This window comes from Capsicum annuum, unplaced genomic scaffold (assembly GCF_002878395.1).
Source record: "Capsicum annuum cultivar UCD-10X-F1 unplaced genomic scaffold, UCD10Xv1.1 ctg1714, whole genome shotgun sequence".
NCBI lineage: Eukaryota > Viridiplantae > Streptophyta > Magnoliopsida > Solanales > Solanaceae > Capsicum > Capsicum annuum.
In genome coordinates, this window is record NW_025822785.1 from 470,481 (window position 1) to 478,253 (window position 7,773).

Below are 7,773 nucleotides of genomic sequence, written 5' to 3' on the forward strand. Positions count from 1 at the left end.
TTATGGTACTAACTAATTCAATTATCCTTTGGATATCTTCTTAGTGTTGTTCTGTGATACTAATTAGTTAAAGTTTTGATCTTTTTATATTAGGATCTGTAATTAGCTTTGTTTTTGATAACTTAAATGAAAGTTAAACCTCTGTAATTGTTGTTGTTTTATGATAGGGCTATTTCTTTTCCTAAAGGTAACAATAGTTTTTAGGGCTAATTTTTTGGTTTAATCATTTTTTTTTATTGATGAATAAAGTGAGAGGAGTCAAAGAAGTTGAAGCTATATTCGTATTGGAGGAGCTTATGTGCATTCCGTGTCCGAAAACCACTCAATTTGAAAGGTTTTTTATTTTTTAAAATTTTTACGATTACTTTCTTGTTCAGAGAAAAAAAGGAATTAACCCTTTTTCATGTTTGTCGTCGTTAGGCGGTGTAGTTATAGAAAAGCTGAGTTTGATTATGTAGAGAGTTTGTTTAGTAGATTTCCACCAGTTCACTGCAGATAACTTGTAGACGTGTAAATGTAGTAAGTGGTGTTTTTGCATCAGTAATATGGAAATCTGAATAGTTGGAGATGAAAAACAATTGTCTTGGTGTTAATGGTTCTTTTTCACTGTACTAAAGAAGGATGATTTCCAAATTGTTTTGTTCCTTTTTACTGAGTAAATATCTCAAAGTTTATTTTGAAAGTTAGATGTCCAACAATATCTGCTTCGGATTAATGCAACAAACTAATATTCAGACCATTCTTACAATGCATTTTTTTCAAGTAGTAAAAATGTGTCATTAAGTTACTATCACATTTCGACTGAAGATATACGGATATAGAATGTCACTGTGGGCAAAGCACACGACAACTATAGAGCAATTTTTTGAACGTCCAGAAAGTCTTGAATGCGTGAGACGGATGAGAGTATTTGGTAAACACAAATGGCTACATGGCTAATGAAGTCACTGAAATGAAAGGCTACCTTCTTAAGTATCCTATTGAAATTGATCGAACAGGAAAAGTTAAGTTGCTTCATGGTAAGTTTTTTCTCCTCATTCTAAGCTTGTGTGGGGATATTGTTCTATCCTTCCCCTTTTAACAGATATAGACTATGAAACAGTAACTTGTTTAGATAATGCATTACAGCTGAGTTTCTGGAGCTCACTAATAACATAGTTTTTAAGTCTTAACTATGTAAATATCACTGTCATGTGTTTAGAATGTTTGTCTTCCGTTATAATTCATAACAAACTCTAAATAGTATATAGAGACTTAACTGGATGAAACTACATAATAGAGTACATATGATATTTATCTAGGAATGCATTTTTTGTCTGACTGCAACAGAACATATCAATGGCATATACATAGTCTTCTTGGTCTTTTTTTTCTTGTCTGACTGCGGCAACAAAACTGTCCTCATTAATTCTGAAACAGGCCCTTCTAGATGTGTACACAATTGAATGAGAAATAGGAAAACTTGATGGTATAAAAGTTGTCATTGGTGGTGATCTAGCTTATGAGAGAACAGTTTGTTCAGTTGCTCACTTGCTTGCGAAGTACCAAGATGTGAAAATTTACTTTGTATCCCCTGATGTGGTTAAAATGAAGGTATGAGAAAAGATGAAATTTTGATTGTCTTAAGCTGGTAATTAGCATTACCTCTCATTCAATTTAATAAACTTTTGTTCTTTAAACTCAAATGTAATTACACAGTATTATTTTTATTTGATAATAGACGAATTGTTACGGATTCATTTTAGGATGACATCAAGGATAATTTGACATCAATGGGGGTTCATTGGGAAGAAAGTGATGATTTGTTGGAGGTCGCTTCTAAATGTGATGTGGTATATCAAACTTCATATTCAAAGAGAAAAATTTGGAGAGAGGGTTGATTTGTATGAAGAGTCTCGAGGGAAGTATATCGTGGATCTGAGTGTCTTAAATGATATACAGAAACATGCAGTAATGATGCATCATTTGCCAAGACTTGATTACGTTAAATTATGTTATATAGTTAGGTATGTGATTCCTTTTCTTCTTATACCGCAATTATGCTCTTTAAATTCCTTTAATGATTCTCTGTAGATTACTGTCAATGTGGATGGGGATCTAAGGGTTGCTTATTTCAGACAAGCTAAGAATGGTCTTTACATTTGGATGGATTTTTTGAACCTTCTACTCCTTGGCTGGTGACAGATGCAAACTTTCTATATCTGGAATATTGCGGAACATGCTTGTTATCCATTTGAGTATAGATTCTAAGCCCGTTGTAGAATTCAAGAGTTTTATCAACAAAGTTTTCAATCTTAATCCAATTTTAGCCATCAATTGCTATATCCCTACTCTATAAAACTGCTCCAAATAACCAGCATCCTACTGAGACAATCAAGATTAGAACATTTGACCAAATCAGTAACCTATAAAAAGTAAGTTGAAAACAAGAAATATGTGTAGATCATTGCACTTACCCAACTAAGTATTTTAAGCCTTCAACTTAGCTTGAAAGTGTGTGCGAAGCCCTTAAGGTTTGTGTTATTTTATCTCTTGGAATCTATCTATTCCCTTATTCACGTTAATTTCTTTTGTTACCTACTTAGCTAAGTAGTGGAACTATGTATGCATGTGTTTATTCAGTGTTAAGTATATAATTTGTGCATATATGCTTTGAAACTATTACTATATCTTTATGTGTTTTATATATAAAAATATAGTTCACGATACTTCAGGCTGAAACGTCAATCCCTAAACGAATGAATATTAAAATAGAAGTTACATAGTAAAGTTCTTTATCCCTGAGAATGAAACGATAATAGTTAAGTTGCAATTTCGTAAGATCTGAAATATTATGTGCTCCACTATTAGTCGTTTCCTATATCTTTCACTTTGTTAGTTTCTCTTATCATTCGATATTTTTGTCCTTCATTTAATCTTCATTACTGCTCTTGTTTAGGGGTCAGATTGTCTCTAAGATGTATTCTGTTTATCATGATCTTTCGTGTTTGTTTTTGGTGTGCATGAGTCTTGCTTTTGTTCAATTGCTTATTTGTACATACTTTGGTAAGTATAGCGAGGGTCCAGTTTTCTAAAATTCTCCCAAACTTCTTACTTCTTAATAGGTTGTTGATCTCTCAACTTCTGAAGTTTCAACCTTTTATGATGCCAAGGTAATTGGTTTGAACTTGCAAACTAATGCATTTTTGAATAAATTTTTTCAGCATGATAAATGAGATATTTTTATCAGGTATGTGATTTGAGCTACCAAGCTGCATTACCTGAAGTTCTAGAGATTCTGAAGTCTGCATGTGAGACGCATGGATTGCCACTAGCTCGGACATGAGTTCCATGCGAAAGTTCATATTTTACTAATGTAGTGGAGTATCATTATTAACACTTATCTTTCATTTTCGCAGTTAATGCACAAATGTAACTTTGCAAATTTCTAGATCGATGGACCAAATAATTGAAATAATCCAATTTGACATTGGATTCTTCTTTTTCAATTTAATAGATAGAATCTGAAAAAGACTATTGTTTCCACGTATCTACTTCTACTTAAAAAAACTGTTTACTTACTTTTTGCCTTACTACTATTTTGTTTCCACATGTGACATGTCTACTTACTTTTTGCCTTTTATTATTACTTATCACAAAAAAATCTGGTCACTACTATTTTATTTCCACATTTTTACTAACTTTTTGCCTTTTATAATTACTTATAAAAAAAATAGCTCACTACTATTTTGCTCTACTTACTTTTTGCCTTTTATTATTACTTACCAAAAAAAAATCAGGTCACTACTATTTTATTTCCACGTCTCTATTGACTTTTTGCCTTTTATATTATTACTTACCAAAAAAAACTACTCACAACTATTTTGTTTCCACATATCTACTTACTTTTTGCCTTTTATTATTACTTACCAATTACCAAAAAAATTCGATTACTTACTGTTTTCATCTCTGTAAGTTTTTGGATAGTTGAAAGTTTTTTATTGTCGCAAGTTACAAGAAAATTATACTTGGGATGTGTTTGGTATGATGGAAAGTATTTTTTTGGAAAATAAGTTTTTTTTTTCGTATTTTCTTGTGTTAGATAATGCAAAGTAGAAAATATTATATCAACTATGTTTGTATATGATCCAAGCAAATACTATTGGGGGAGTGTGTGCCTGTGTTAGTTAGACTGTTATATGGAGAAGCTGATTGTAATCAATTGGGATCAAAGATGAGAAATTAGGTTTGGGGGTGTTAGACAGATTATTGTAGAATTTTTTTGAAATTTGGTTCTTATTTTTGGCCTTTGTAATGTGTGGAATGAATACTTGAAGATGAATCCCCTTGCATATGTGCCCACGCCGGTTGATGGAGATGCAGTAATTGCTGACTCTTTTCTATCATAATGATATGGTTTTCTTGTACTCTGCCATTTGAGCGTGTAAATTTTATCATTACTATGTTGTTGGTAAGATTTCTTGGGCAGTGTCTGGAAGAGAAGTATCCCCAACGAGCATTGTTGCCTCAGGAAAGAAAGCAAAAAATTACATTGATTATTAGAGGTAAGTTCTGGGAATTGTTTGTTTTATAAGTATAAACTTAGGTTGGTAACTCACTGACTCTACTTTAGAAACAATTTACAAAGAGAGAGAAGTCAAGCAACCAAAGGTAATAAACTAAAAAAAAATACAGGATTATGAGTTGCAAACATGCAGGTACATTTTATGATAATATGAATAGAATTGATAGAAGATATCTTAATAAAGGTCTCATATGTCATATGGAAGATCGAATTTACCCCTCTGCATATAATTTGATTGAAGTTATTTATACTTTCCTATGAAAGACAAAAGCTATCAAAAGTTTATGCTCTTTCAGATCTTTATTCTTTCTTTCTTGTTTATGCAGAATGGAACTATAGGTAGCTCTATACTCTTTTATGCAATTTTGTAATTTATGCATTTTGTCTTACTGATAATTGATGGTTTTTTATCTAATTTGAGACACTGGATTTCCTCTCTGGTTGCATTTCATTCCTGGAATTGAATTTCGAACGGATAATTAACTATTCAAGGTGATTTTCTCCTTATGCTTTTTAGTATTTTTCTTGGGATACTGGTTTTGGAGTTCATTGACATATGGGACTCCAGTTTCAGGCTCAAATGAAACGCTTCATGGCCAAAGTTAGTGACATGATCAAGCAAAAAAATCTTTATGCATCTCAGGTGAGCTAGTTATCTTGTCTTAGGTTAGCTTTTGATTGTGATTTACTATATTCGGACTACTAAGAAACGAGTCTGATGTTACTCACTCTTCATTATTGTTTGAGTGGATGAAAAATGAGTATGACAATGGTGATGTTGAGCCTTATTATGGTGCTCGTTCCAAACCTTACGTCAACTGGGAAGCATCGGTGGCTACATCTTTGGATACAGGAGTGCCATGGGTTATGTGTCAGCATCCAGGTGCCCCCCTCCCTCCGCTGTGAGTTTCTTGCATCTCACCTTGTGTTTAAGCACCTTGAGAACCTCTATAGACTACTAAATATTTTTGACAATTTGTCATAGACACTAAGGTAATTAACTTTCTGTGTGTACTGTGATAATGACAGATTAACACTTGCAATGGATTTATTGTGACCAATTTAACCAAAATTCTGATAAAACACTGAAGATGTGGACCGAGAAATTTATTTTGGTGGTGTTGTCCCTTACAGACCTATGGATTATTTAATATACTATGCAGTCAAATAAATGGCATATATCCCCTTTAGCAAGATATGTTTCAGCTATTTCATACATATTTGATAATGGATGCACGCATACAACCACCAACTCTAAGATATGAAACACCATTGCACACATTCGAGTGGATTATTGATAAAAAAATTATAGTGAATCCAGTTATGAAACATAACTGTTTTACCTGCAAACATATCTTCTCCCGTGCATAGAACGGGCACGGGCACACTAGTATTACAATATTTAAGATCAATTTCAAGAATATGCCTATACCACTTTCTCAATATCTCAAAGACTCCATTGTTGAGTAGCCACTACAACAATAAGTATATAGTGATACGGATTCTTAGCAACTTATTTAAAAATTGTGGCTAATACCTAATACAACTACATAAATTAAAATGTTGTGGCTATTTACAATTTCGCAAGATTTTCTAGCTACAAAAATAAATTAGCAAAGTTAATTGAGATAACAGCCAATTACCCCCCACCCCCCCCACCCCCCACCCGAACTATACCCAAAGGGGCTATGCGACACCTCAACTTGAAGGGGGACCTATCACCCCCTGAACTAATTAAAAGTGGAATTTTCACCCCCTTAGTGCCTACGTGGCACACACGTGGCACAACAAATTGAAGTGTCCACGTAGGCACACGTGTGTGCCATGTATGTGCCACATAGGTACTAAGGGGGTGAAAATTCCACTTTTAATTAGTTCAGGGGGATAATATGACCCCTTTTAAGTTAAGGTGTGGCATAATCCTTTTGGGTATAGTTCAGGGGGGTAATTGGGTATTTTCTCAAGTTAATTCCTCAATTTTGCTATAATTGCTAAGTATTATAGCAATAGTTACTCAAATAGCTACACGTTTATTGCTACAGTAAAATTTTATAGCTAATTTTAAGTTTTTGACACGCATTTAAAGTTACTGTTGTAAAAGTAGTCTTTTATCCATAATAAATTACTTGAAGCAAAATGTTGTAGCTAAATATATATTTTTGCTACAAATTATAATAATGTGTGACAATAATTACCCAAATAGCTATAAGGTTATAGTATAGTAAAATTCTGTAACTAATTATAAGTTTTTGCCACACTTTTAATGTTATTGTAGCAATAGTATCCCTTTTAGCCACAATAAATTTTTTAAATAGCCAAATAGATATTTTACTTCAAATTATAATAATTTGTGGTAATAGTTACTCAAACAACTACAAATTTATTGATACATTAAATTTTGTATAACTAGCTACATAAATTTTTGCCGCACATTTAAAATCATCCTTGCAATAGTAATACTTTTTAGCCACCACAAAAAAATTATGTGAAGTAAAATAGCTAAGTTGATATTTTTGCTTTAAGAATTGTAGGAATTATTTGTCACAAGTAAATGATATATTCATAATTTTATTGTTGGGATAAATTTTTATAACAAATCATAAATTTTTGTCTCACATTTAAAGTAGTTGAAATTATAGTTTCCCTCTAATGGTAACAAATTGTTTAAACAAAATATTATTTCTAAAACAAAACACATGCAACAAGTTAAAAAAAATTATGGCAATTACTAATTTAATATCATTTTAATTGTTATGGCAAAATGGTATAGGCACAAATTCAAAACTTATGATAATTTTTCTCATGCAATAAATTTGCTATATTAATGGTAAGATTTATTATTGAGAAAAGCCATTATTTCCCCCCTCAACTTGTAGTCAAAACTTACTTTAGACCCTAAACTAATTGGACAATTATATGGGATAAATTTTTATAATAAATCATAAATTTTTGCCTCACATTTGAAGTAGTTGCAATTATAGTTTCCCTTTAATAATAACAAATTGTTCAAACAAAATATTATTTCTAAAACAAAACACATGCAACAAGTTGAAAAAAATAAAATTATGGCAATTACTAATTTGATATCATTTTAACTGTTATGGAAAAATGGTATAGGCACAAATTCAAAACTTATGATAATTTTTCTCTTGCACTAAATTTGCTATATCAATGGTAAGATTTATTATTGAGAAAAGCCATCATTTCCC

At 31.8% G+C, this 7,773-nt stretch overlaps 1 pseudogene; it reads left to right on the forward strand.

Annotated features, from left to right (window-relative positions):
• The first annotated feature begins 931 nt into the window (after window positions 1-931).
• LOC107857864 lies at window positions 932-2,181 on the forward strand (annotated as a pseudogene).
• Window positions 2,182-7,773: the final 5,592 nt, after the last annotated feature.